The 13,646-nt window shown below is 42.0% G+C and overlaps 1 protein-coding gene across 1 annotated transcript in view; it reads right to left on the bottom strand.

Moving 5' to 3' along the window:
• UMODL1 (uromodulin like 1) overlaps positions 1-13,646 on the bottom strand; it is a 72,785-nt gene that overhangs the window by 47,088 nt on the left and 12,051 nt on the right. The window lies entirely within an intron of this gene.

Below are 13,646 nucleotides of genomic sequence, written 5' to 3'. Positions count from 1 at the left end.
GGTATCTGACACAAAAGGTATTCTCGATGCTTTTATGTTGCCTGTCTGCATTTGTAGCAGATCATAATAGACCAGGCCCTTTGAGAGCTGCAGTGGTTCGCTCACTTCAGTATAAATGAAGTCAGTGATAAGTTAATTAACTACGTAATTTCACCCAGGTCTGGGAATGGGAGTCAGTTTCTGGAGTTCTGAAACCAAAAATGATGAGAAGCAAACTTGTTACATGCTTCAAACTGAAACACTTGAGAAGGATCAGGGGAAAACAAACAAGACCAAAAAACCAACAAAACAACCAACAACAAAGAAACCCACACAACAACAGCAACCAAACCAGATGGAGTGTAAGAATTAGCAGCAAGCAACCTGCATTCATGTCACAGACATCATGGGATGTTAGAGAAGCCAGAGAGGCTGAGCCATTCTGTGTGCCATTTGGGAAATAGATGGGACAGAATTAAAATGCTTATACCATCCTTTAGACAAAGCAAAAGAAACTTTAATAAGGATAAATATTTTTTTCCTCTTTATTTTGGGACCTGAATGTTTAAATACCCAAAGTGGAACGGAAAGAATATCTAAATCATTTGGGACCTAGCCCTTATCTGGAGAAAATGAACATCTGATGGTGATTAGGGAAGGTGGAAGGAGCAGGTCAAATTTTGTTCTATGAAGATGAGAAAAAGAAACTATTGTAGTAAGAAATCATAGTGCTATAGCATAAAATTATGTTAGAAAAGTGTAGGACAGACAAGGAAGAAGAGCTCAGCCTGGTTTCTTGTCACTCTGATCCCTCCATTTCTCCAGAGCTCACGTATGGGCATGGCTAGAGCAAAGCAGGGACTGGAAGAGAATAACCAAGTAATGAGAACACTGAAGATTCATGTCATCTGTGCAGAGCTGCGGCTGCAGTGAGGACATAGCAATGGAAAGCTGAAAATTCCAGAGTCAGCTGAGCTGGCTTAGGCTCTACAGCAATGTGCAACAGAAATACAGGTATGAAACTGAGAATAAAATGGTATAGAATTAGACAGTTTATAATTAGTAACTACAGCTGTTAGATATGAAATCATATTTCATACTTAAACATTGATATTAGGTATAGAATGAGACTGCCAAAGCCTAAAGAGAAGGTTTAAGAAATGGCTATGCTGGTACAAAAAGACACCCTCTCTAGAAGAAGTTAGACTGAAAGTGACAGGGAAAGGTGCTGCACCATCAACCTTACTATCATCCATCACTTCCATACAGTTTAAAATAAGCTTTGACACTCACAATTATTTGCTGACAGCAGCTTCCCCTGCTGAGCAATGTGACTTAGATCAATTTTGGCTCTTAAGCAAATTGGCTTTCTGTTCTCATTACCTCCATCTATGGGATTATGGCACTATCAAATGGAATTAAAATGCACTGGCTGTTGTTTCCAGCAACACAAAACTGAAGTCAATCACAAAGCAGTAGAAGGTGAGTCTCCTGACTGTAGGGCTATGTCATGCCTATCATCTCTGGAGTTTATCTTAGCAACCACCAGCTCTCACCACTATCAGGGAAAGCAAAAATTTTATTATGTCAAGCAGGAGCAGAAACAATTGAAGAAAATACTATATTAATAGAAATAAATACCCAGAGGAAAGGCCGAGAGGAAAGTCTGTGTAGGACCAGGCTGGTTGTAACTCAAGGTCAAACTCAGATCCAAACTGAAAATATGATCAAGTCATCAGCAATAAAAAAATGCTTGATAACATTTATGGCACAGACTTAACTGCAATTCTGGACACTTCACTGCTCAAGTGACAGAAAAGGTACGGTGAGATGGGGGCTGCAGAATCTTTTCTGACTGGAGAACAGCAAGAGCCAAAGACAAGCCCCTTTTTTGTCTTGACACAGCCTTAAAAGTAATCTATTGGAACAGGTTTGCAAAAGGCAGATTCAAATTCAACTTTAAAAGGCAAAAGCTCCAAAAAAAAAATTATTGAGGGCTTGATTTTCCTCAGGTTGCCCAGAGCCATATCCAGCCTGGCCTTAAAAACATCCAGGGATGGGGCTTCCACCAGCTCCCTGGACAGCCTGTTCCAGTGTCTCACTACCTTTATGGTGAAGAACTTCATCCTAATGTCTAACCTAAACCTCCCCTCTTCTAGCTTGGATCCATTCCCCCTAGCCCTATCACTACCTGACACCCTAAAAAGTCCCTCCCCAGCTTTCTTGCAGGCCCCCTTCAGATACTGGAAGGCCACAATAAGGTTTCCTCAGAGCCTTCCCTTCTCCAAACTGAACCACCCCAACTCTCTCAGACTGTCCTCATAGGAGAGGAGCCCCAGCCCTCTGATCATCCTTCTGCAAGTCAATACAATCGACTTTAAATTGCACTACAATTTAGATTTTTCTGACCCTCAATCTGTAGAAACCTCTTTTTAAGTTGTGACTTTTACACAATAAAAGTCTTCAAGGATTTAAGAAATACAGTTTGTATTTTAACTGAGACTTGCAAAACCACTTAAGTAAAAAAATGCAATAAAGAGCAGACAAAAATCACAATCTTTTTTCATCTGAATAAATCAGATGGAAATTAGGAGCAAATTAGGATTTAATTTAGTAGTTACAATCTAGCAACTGGGTTAGGTTTTTCCAAGTTACACCCCATAACATAGACATACATGTCTATACACCCCATAACATGTCTTCTACAGCTTCTTTTTATGCATTTCAAGGAATCTGGCAGGTACCTTGCAGCACAATTTCCTCCAAAAGTTGCTTTCAAAGACAGTTTTCATAAAAACTTGCATATTTCTGAACAGAAAGAAGCAAGTCAGTAAATTAATTTCTGCTTCAAAGGAAATTACAAGGGATAAAGATTTGGAGACAAAAGTATTTTGTATGGATTAGATTTTCTTTAATTATCAAGAGAGCCTTTTCAAATGGTCACCAAGACATTGGCACTTCTCCAGAGAGTGGCCACATTGGCTGGTTTATTTAAAATAAAGAGTTATTCCACATCCTAACTACGTTGTCCTACATAACAGCCACGGTCCTCTCAATGGGTTTGCATCACTCACCTGTAATTTCACTTCCTCTTCCCTGTTGTGTAGCTGCCCAGAGGATAAGAACAGAAATAAGAGTGATCCTGGCCATCATATTGCCCATCCTGGATAAGCCCTTCTTATCACTTCACTTCCTAGGTGGTGGAGCGTGATCTTCCTTACATGTAGCCTTTTGGATTAGGGAAAAAGGTGCTCTAGTTTTTTTATCTTTGGCAGGTGTGTGTGATAACTACTGGCAACAGAAACAAAGAGGCTCCAGTGGGAATTTTGCCAGTTCTCTCTCCTTTGCACTCTCCCCAGGGAACCTGCCTCTTCTGACTGCTCAGCTTGGCTCCCTTGCCCCTATCTGTCTCAAAGAAAAAGGCATTTCAAAATTCCTGATGTAGTCTGTGTTTATCCTTCTGAAGACTTATTCCCTCTTACACTTTGAACATCTGACATCTTGGAGCCAGATTTACATTCATTGAATGTCAGGTTTATGTATCTTGAATTTTGTTTCTGTCCACATATCAGGCAATACAACTTTGCAGGTCTTTAATTCTGTACCTTGTAAACAAAGAGTAAAAACAAACATCTATTTCAATTATTTTTCCTGAATTTAATCTGTTTCACTATCTGTTTTTACTGTGCTCCTCATTTCTTTGCAATTTCAGCATCACATAAACCATAGTAGTGCTAGGCAAACAAGAACATTATTAGGCAGGAGACGTGAAAAACCAAAATCCATTTCTCTTCATTCTGTATATCTTGAAGATATGTCCCCAGGATAGCTGTGCCTGCAGGTTTACGATGCAGGACAAGAAATTCAGCTCAATATCACTTGGTTCATGCAAAGAAAATGAGTAAACACAGTATTATTTGCTATTGGGGGGCTGACACTAAAGTGTGGAATATCACAGGTACAGTGTTTGGAGCTGAGGCAGCAGACCATAGACAATTTCAGTGGATGAAAAAGCCAGATGTAAGGGAACTGAAACTACATGCTCCCTCATCTGCATACGTTCAGAATACCAGTAACATTGCTTCTGTAAAATAATGTTGGCACTAATAAGCAGGAGAGCTGGGGCCCTGGAACATGTGGGGCCAAAGGGGAGTTGCAGGATGGCTCAGACCTTCTGGCAGAGTACAGAGCCAGAGCTCCATGTAGTTTTGCGGCACTTGTGAGCTGGTCTTACGGCTTGGAAAATAAAACAGCAAGATTATCAGGGATAAAAAAAAAAAAAGGGAGAGAAAAATAAGAAAAGGAAAAAAGAAGAAGAAAGGAATACTAAGGCTTGTCCAAACTGAAAAATGCTTTTATTAAAATAGGAAAATGGGTAGAGGAGATCTCAATTGAAAAAAAAAGTCCCCCTAAACGAAAATGTATTTTGGTTTGGAAGTATTTCTGCTATGTCAAAGGAGAAACTGTACCTTAGTACCTCTTCACCAGGATAGCTGATCAGGCTGTACCCTCCAGGTGCACCATTTACATCTGTCAGCACAGGCAGGCATTAGGGAGACCCTGACTGTAGGCTGTACAGAGGATGCCATTTGACTTAAACATCCCACTAATAAATAAATAAATTAATTAAATAATTTTTTTAAAACCCAAACTTTAAAAAAAGAAAATTAAAAAAAATTAAAAGGACTTGAGTCAGTGGCATCAATCTTCCATATTTTCATTCCTAACTTTTTTTTTTTCCAACAATCTAAACTTTCTGGAAAAAAAAATATCTTGATTGCAATTTTTCAGCTAGCACTCACCAAAAAAAATTATTTATATGTCCTGGCCAAAGTCAAATATAGGTAATTTCAAATTGGATTGCATCTGAGGTCTTCCACTTACAATCCTAAATATACCCTAAGATTTTTTGCACCCTGGAATTCAATCTCACCATCTTCACCACCGAGCACTTCTATGACTGAAGATCATCCAAATTGCAGTAAAGGACCAACATTCTTGTTCTCAAAGATTTAAATATATGCACTCATTTTCAGGACTGCTGAAAAACATAGATAAAACTTTGCATTTACAGCTCAGTCTTATGTCTGGAAGTTGTAGCAGGCCTGTGTTCAGAGCAGGGTAACTAATAGTGAGTCGTCACTTTATTGCAGCAGTGAATGAAAGGGTTCCTAAATACAAATTATGCAGAACCTTCTTTTCAAACAAAACTGTAAGCCAAGTCAGTAGGTGTTTAACCTAAACAAGTAGTGGATCATATGTATTTCAGGATTTACCTTCTAATTTCCACTTCTTTGTGATCCTGATTCATCTCCAAATTGTTTCTTCAGTTAGAATCCTTTAGGCACACAGCGAATTACTTTTTTAGAAATGCAGATACTAGAAGAGACCACTCAGACAATTAAACACGTGCCCTATGGCCTATACAACCTTTTTCACGTCTTCCACACATACTTCTTGGACTGCATTAACTACAGTAAGATGATGCCCAGCACCCCAGGCAGTAGCATGTGCTCTTCATATTACTGCAGCCACTGAACTGAGTTGCACTTACTCAGCACAGGTCAATACACAAATATAGATCCATCCAGTATTTCAGAAAACTGATCACCTGTACATGCATGGCTGGTTAAATGCATTTTTTGTAAGGATTGTTGTATTTCACTGAAAAACTTTTGGTCTTTTTTTTTTTTTTTCTTATTCCTTTCAACTAGGTGTTATCTTAGGACCCTAGTAAAAAACATTTGCTCACACTTGCTTTGGTAGTGAAGAAGGTCAATGAAGAGAGGCACAGAGAAGGAAACATTTAGTGGAATAAAAGTCCTGGCTGTGTTGTGCTAGTAGTGAGCTGGACTCTACTCTGGAAGGAGCTAATCACAGTCCTCCTGGCCCAGCCATCTGGAGCTAGTCAGCACTCCTGGCTCTGCTGTTTACATTTTCTGTAGTTACATTTGTAATGTCTGAATTGATCTGAAGTATGCAATTTATACCAAAAAAGGACTGTGCCAATAAAAGACATGTCAAAATCCATTAATGGGTAATTTATAGGATCAAGAATCAAATTTTTGGAAATGAGATTTGACTCTCCTAGACAGTACTATCCGTAACTGGAATATTGTGGCTTTCAGAAGAAGGCTTTCTCCTTGTACCTTTTGAGCATTTATTTCTTTAGACAGATTCACTTTTGATTTGATTAATCACTTAGAAGATCGTGATCTTCTTTAGGCTAGGAATTTCACACAGAAACATCAGCTGCTGGAACACTTCTTTCTTGCTTTGCATTATTTTCTTTATGAGGTAATCACTATTTCAATTGCCCCAAATGGTCATGGCATTTCAAAACACTGTGGTTTGCATGCAGGAAGCAGAATTATGCAGTTGGGCTCCAAGAGATTCTCACAAAAGCTGTTCTCTGCTCCAGAAGCCAGCACATCTTCCTGTAGATCTACAGTACCTGAAGCTTGAGAATCATTAAATCAGTCAACCTGATCTCTCAAAATCAGTTGTCAGTATATCTCTCCCAGACACTTCTTCCAGACTCCCACCATTTCAATCTCATTAATCCCATCAGTCTGAGAAGGCCCAGCCTATGGCCACTGTGGGACTGTGGGAATGAATGGAGGTGCCACCAACCCTGAGGATCTCAAAGTGGAAATAAACCGATCCACATAGGAACACGGAGGTGAGACTGTGATACTAGCTGCCAATAAAAGGGAGAAGTTGTTCACATGGACATGATTTCCACCTGATTTCTGCCTCAAAACTGCATTACCTGGAGCCTGTGACTCCCATGTTAATTTTGTCTCACTATCAGAGCAGTCTCAAAAGTGGCCTTGCAGTGACATTTCAGGTATTTGTCAAGGGTTGAGCTCAAACCACTCTTTCCCTTAGTGGGACACTGATAGAGGCCTGGTCTTTGTGAAGTCTGCAGAAGCTTAATCGCCTTTGAGCCTGCAGCTACCTGTCAAAACTGGCTTAAATCAGTTAGCAAGGCCAGAAGTGTGTTAGAAGAGAGCGACAACTTGACATGGCCAGAAGTAACATTTTTGCAAACAAATCACTCCTGTCATCAAGATGAAAACTTATTCCAGCTTCTGAAAACCAATACATATAATGGACACATTAAAGTCTACTCCCCACAGAGAACTGAACTTCTCATAAACTCTTGGACTCCCGGAGTTAACACACTAGTCCACAACTCCCCTCCCCTACTCTGCTCTTGTGAGACCCCACTTGGAGTACTGCATCCAGTTCTGGTGCCCCCAGCATAAGAGGAACACTGACCTGCTGTCCAGAGGACAGCCACAAAGATAATCAGAAGGCTGGAGCACCTCCTCTGTGGGGACAGGCTGGGAGAGCTGAGGTTGTTCAGCCTAGAGAAAACAAGGCTCCAGGGAGACCTTACAGAGGTCTTCCTGTACCTGAGAGGGGCCTACAAGAAAGCCAGGAAGGAACTTTTTACAAGGGCTTGTAGTGATGGTATGAGAGGGAAGGGCATTAAACTTGAGGAGGGTAGATTTAGACTAGATATTAGGAAGAAATTCTTCACAGTGAGGGTGGTGAGACATTGGAGCAGGTTGCCGAGGGAGGTCATGAATGCCACCTCCCTGGAGGAGTTCAAGGCCATGTTGGATGAGGCCTTGAGCGACCTGGTCCAGTGGAAGGTGTCCCTGCCCATGGCAGGGGGGTTGGAACTAGATGGTCTTTAAGGTCCCTTTCAACCCAACCCATTCTATGAATCTATGAATTTCAAGGAACTTGAATTCCCTGCCTCTGCCACAGATCTTTTGTGCAGATACAAGCAGGTCAAACAGGTCAAATCTGCCACCACAATGAAAGTGAGGGGTGGGGGCATGGTGTAGCTGCTCTTTAAACTACGACACATGGTCAGAAAACCCAAGTATTTCACACCTTGTGAAAGCCATGGCTGCAAAACCATAAATATGGTTTTGCTTAAGTTACCTGAGAAAAAAGGAGAACAGAAAAAGTACTTTTCTGCCAACATATGCTAGGCCTATGTTAGGATGGGGGACAGATAAACTGGCAATTTTTTGAAGGGTACTTTCTTCCCTGAGCTTCAGATGCACATCCAAAAAGTGCAACAGTAACATTTGCTTATTTCAATGATGTGTTTCAGAGAAAAATGCATTAAAGACAAAGGGACATACACAAATGACAGTAAAAAAACATTCCTCTAAAGCCTGAAGAGTTAATTAGCTCAACTGTGCAGACAGAACAGTTCCTGACTGCATACAGTGATTTGTTCTGTCTCACCAACAAACTGTTCCTCAGGAAAATCTTTGAGTTTTGTTTTTTTTCCTGAACATGAACAGTTTTAGAGTGACTCATGAGGGAAAAGTTCTTATTGGTAACAGGAGGAAAAAATATGAGTCAGGCGGTGGTCATGCTGAACCTCTGCCTGGCCTTGCTCCTCCAACCAAGTTCCACTGTGCAATATCAGCACAGAGAAGCTCTTGTTTGCTCCAGTGCTTTGATGGCATGGTCCCATTTCTAGCACCAAGTTAGATACCATATGAGACTGTTGATCAGGCCTCATTCATGATTTGTCATTACTGCAGGGAAGTAAATCCCATATAAGATATTTCATACTGTGCTGCTTAACTCTACAACCAGGGATTCTTGAAAGAGAGCAGTCCAGATGGTAGATATTGATTGCCCTTTGCTATGAAGGCTTACTTGGAAGAAAAGTCAGTCTCCTGCTCAGCATGCCCCCATGGGGTACACAAGGGCAAAGTCCACCTGAAGGTCCCATTCAGCAAAGATTATTGTAGCTGGACTGTATCAGTATTTAGTGACGGAGCCAGAGCTCCCTCCTTGCTCTACCTTGCTGGCTGGACCATCAGGTCCCTGCAGGAAAGAGTTGGGAACACAGGGCCAACACTGATGTCAAGTTTTCTTGCTGATCCAATGCCATGGTGCTCAGAATAGCAAGGTCTTGCAAACACCAGTGACCAGCCCACAGATGTGGCCAGTCTTCACTGGTTTATGCCAGCATCACTGCCTGTAACCCATTTTTGACTAAAGGTACTCACCACTCCCCTTAGAATAAGAATGATTTCTCATTTATTATCCCTCATAAACCCATCTGTCATACACCCAGGACATGCTGGGAAGGACAGAGGACTGTTGCATGCACAGAAATTCCCCTTGTGAAACCATCTCTTGCACACGTATGGAACCTGCCTCTGTTAAGCAGATCCAAAGCACAAAATAAACCAACCAAAATACACAATCCACTTTTCACTTGCTCAGTATATGATTTGGCCCACTTCCAGCTAAGAGATATACACACAGACCCAAGTACCTATTTCTGATGAGAGATTTTTCTAAATTGTGGTAGAAGCTGATCTATAATCCAAGTTCACAATTTGTGCAAGATCTTTTATTGATGCACTAGATCTACATATTTCTGTGTCCTCCTGAGCCAGCTCAACTGAAAACAAAGAAGCTTATGAAGCAGCGGAAGCCTTCGCAAGTAGAAACAATAGACTAAGGGATCTATACAGACCAGGCAAGTGATGGTACCCTGCTCCTGTTGTGTGAATACTGGTAAAGGACTTCAAGAAATGTATAGAAGAAAACCACCACATTTTAACCCAGTTAAAAGGCACAAACACATGAACAGATTTATTTAGAAGGAATGCAGTAAATTGTTTTGTGGGGGCGTACTTTTTTCTTGCCATAAATACCTGTAATTATGATTAACCCAGACAAACATTGGACTACTATAAGTACAAAAGAGGCAGGGAGCTTTTAAAGTGGGCAGAAAACCACCAAATGACTAAAGCATCAAATGATTAAGACCAGTATAGAGTGCATGTTTGAGGTAAAACTTGTGCTGCAAGAAAAAGAATAAGAGTTTGAATCTTTCCTCCAAAAGGTAATGAGCAGACAAGTTAAGAACCCAAATCTATCTCTCTGAGGGAATATGAAAAAACAGAAGATTTGCTGGTAGTTTCAGAGACCTCACTGCAAGCAGTGAGGAAACACTTTTCAGAGAAAATTCTGGCCTGCTGTCAAGTGTAGCTGTTGGTATGAAATTATTTGAGGTTGATACTAAATCATCAGTGTCATTAAAATCAAAGGATCTATGGGTTTTCCATGCCCTTGCTCATACTCTTTCCCTAAATAAAGATTACAAACTACTTGTAAGAACTTCTGCACACCAGGTGTCTGCCAGAACCAAGCCAAGTCTGAATAAATATTCAGATTTGCATAGAAGGCACTACATGGCTAAACTGTCCTTTAAATTACTCAGCAGGAGGCTGTTAGCATCCTGCTTGACTCTGCATTTTGACACATACATTTGCCATGTTTTCACCCACCAAGTCACTACTGTCACCTAAAGCATTTGTTGAGTTCAAGCTTTTGCTTAAACAAAGGAGAGCAAAGCTCCAGACTGCACAGTGTTATCCAGCAGACTAGCAGGATTTATTCTAACAGTACCAGTGAATTAGTAATGAAAGAATGGAAGCCTAATTTTAGCCCACAGGTCTCTCACAGGGGGATCTTTGTGGGACTGTGCAGCCAGGAGGAAGCCTCCATCCTTGTAGCCTCCTTTAGAACATGAGTTTCACATTATAATGGGAAAGAACCAGACTCCATCTCATCAGAGTTCTCAGCACTGATATTTCGCCTTTTGATGACAGGAAAACTGATGTTCTTTCTTCACCCTCTCCTGCATGCAGCCCCTACCTCAGTTAGACAGCACAGTCTGCTTTTTCAGGTATTCAGAAAATCATTTCTCTCTCCTAACAGCATCAACTGCTGAGACAAACATTGGCAATTTCTCTACAATACCATAGTGCTGAAAGGGCAACAAAAATCTAAATCTAAATCCTTGTTTTGGAATAAAGATTATGTTGTATCACTGGCTTGGTAATCCATAGAAGAATCAATTTATTGTCTTTGTTGCATACCTAGTTAGGAAAAAGGAGAGAGATCTGTCAAGAATGTTTGGTGTTTGGAATGCATAGAGACTTCACACCAGGTTTTGGCATTCTCGGGTGAAGAGAAATACATAGTCATGCACTGCAAAATAGAAGGAAAACAATGGTCTTGATTTTTTCTCTCCTTCCAGTTTTCAGACCACAAAAATCCCATCTAAAATCATTGCACTCTATTTAACTAAAAAAATACAAATCACATTTTGCCAGGTATTGAAAGCTGATAAAGCCCAGAAGGAGATGCTTTTCAAAATGTTTATTGGCTTATGAAAACAGTGAGTTATTTACTGAATCTGTTCTGCACCCTTAATTAGCACAAATGCCAGTAGGGAAACTTCCTGCATGCTTTCTCCCATGCTGACCTTCCACATGAGAAAAATTTTCTAGTGAAAATAGATTTTAATTCCCTCCTTGAAGTCAAACATCTGCCTTTGGTTAAGGAGGCACATAACCCTGTTCTTTGCAATGTTTGGACTGCAAGTGCTTTGGGGCAGAGAGTATTTTCTTTGCTATTTGCTACTGAAAATGACAATGATATAGCAATGATAATGCTACCACTACAGGATGATAAGAACATGATTGTCATCATGATTAATATTCATTTATCAAATTCCAAATCATAGAAATCATAGAAATCATAGAATCAAGAAGGCTGGAAGAGACCTCAAAGATCATCGAGTCCAACCTGTCACCCTAAACCTCATGACTATCTAAACCATGGCACCAAGTGCCACGTCCAATCCCCTCTTGAACACTTCCAGGGATGGTGACTCCACCACCTCCCTGGGCAGCACATTCCAAGGGCCAACCACTCTCTCTGTGAAGAACTTTCTCCTCACCTCCAGCCTATACCTCCCCTGGCACAGCTTGAGACTGTGTCCTCTTGTTCTGCTGCTGGTTGCCTGGGAGAAGAGACCAACCCCCTCCTGGCTACAACTTCCCTTCAGGTAGTTGTAGACAGCAATGAGGTCACCCTTGAGCCTCCTCTTCAGGCTAAACAGCCCCAGCTCCCTCAGCCTCTCCTCATAGGGCTTGTGCTCAAGGCCTCTCACCAGCCTCGTTTCCCTTCTCTGGACATGCTCCAGCAATTCAACATCTTTCCTAAACTGAGGGGCCCAGAACTGGACACAGTACTCAAGGTGTGGCCTAACCAGTGCTGTGTACAGGGGTACAATGACCTCCCTGCTCCTGCTGGCCACACTATTCCTGATGCAGGCCAGGATGCCATTGGCTCTCTTGGCCACCTGGGCACACTGCTGGCTCATGTTCAGGTGGCTGTCAACCAGTACCCGCAGGTCCCTTTCTGCCTGGCTGCTCTCCAGCCACTCTGACCCCAGCCTGTAGCTCTGCATGGGGTTGTTGTGGCCGAAGTGCAGCACCCGGCACTTGGACTTGTTGAATGCCATCATGTTGGACTCTGCCCATCTGTCCAGCCTGTCAAGGTCCCTCTGCAGAGCCCTTCTACCTTCTAACAGATCAACATCTGCTCCCAGCTTGGTGTCATCTGCAAATTTACTGATGATGGACTCAATCCCCTCATCCAGATCATCAATAAAGATATTGAACAGGATGGGTCCCAGCACTGATCCCTGGGGGACACCACTAGTGACAGGCTGCCAGCTGGATGTGGCACCATTCACCACCACTCTCTGGGCTCTGCCCTCCAGCCAGTTCCTAACCCAGCAGAGTGCTGCTGTCCAAGCCACAGGCTGACAGCTTGGCCAGGAGTTTGCTGTGGGGGACAGTGTCAAAGGCCTTGCTGAAGTCCAGGTAGACTACATCCACAGCCTTTCCTACGTCCACCAGGTGGGTCACCTGATCATAGAAGGAGATCAGGTTGGTGAGGCAGGACCTGCCCTTCCTAAATCCATGTTGGCTGGGCCTGATTCCTTGGCCATCCTTCAGGTGCGCAGTGATTGCCCCCAAGACAATCTGCTCCATGATTTTCCCTGGCACTGAGGTCAGGCTGACAGGCCTGTAGTTCCCAGGTTCTTCTGTGCGTCCCTTCTTGTGGATGGGTGTCACATTGGCCAGTTTCCAATCTTCTGGGACCTCTCCAGTGAGCCACGACTGGTGGAAAATGATGCACACATATATCTGCACACATATTCCATCACTCTTTATCTTTGCAATGAATTTCTCTATCATATCCTCATGATCTGAACTAGTATCTCAAATTTGCATTGAAAGGTGGGAGTCAAAGGTAGGTCAGTCCCCCCCAAAAGACAGTACCTTTGATACAACTATGTGCATCAGCTGCATCAGCTTAAAGAGAGAGAATATGTGCACACTTTTTGAAAAGTAGAAGAAAGTAGAAGGCAAATTAAATAGGATTGCATCAGGCACATTTTCATTTAGTTCACTGTTCCTTTCTTCTCAGATATCTGATGGGATGGATAGTTGGGTGATGGCATGGATCAGGGCCCAACGGCAAAGGCAGAAAAGTCTGTAGGACTGTCTAGAAAACTTCCATGCCTCACCTGACGACAACAGTAAATGAATGCTTTGCCTATATGCCCCTCATTCTAAGCAATCATACACCTAAGAGGAAAAATGTCATTCCCCGCTTGTAAAAATTCTGGGTTTGATAGACCTTGTACTGTCAAAAGTAAGAGGGACAAGAATACTTAACACAACTTTAGGCACTGTAGAAGTTTATATGATGAGCCCTGAGGCCTTATAAACAGCAGCAGATAGTTA

This window comes from Indicator indicator, chromosome 1 (assembly GCF_027791375.1).
Source record: "Indicator indicator isolate 239-I01 chromosome 1, UM_Iind_1.1, whole genome shotgun sequence".
Classification (NCBI taxonomy): Eukaryota; Metazoa; Chordata; class Aves; order Piciformes; family Indicatoridae; genus Indicator; species Indicator indicator.
This window is presented reverse-complemented; position numbering and strand designations above follow the sequence as displayed.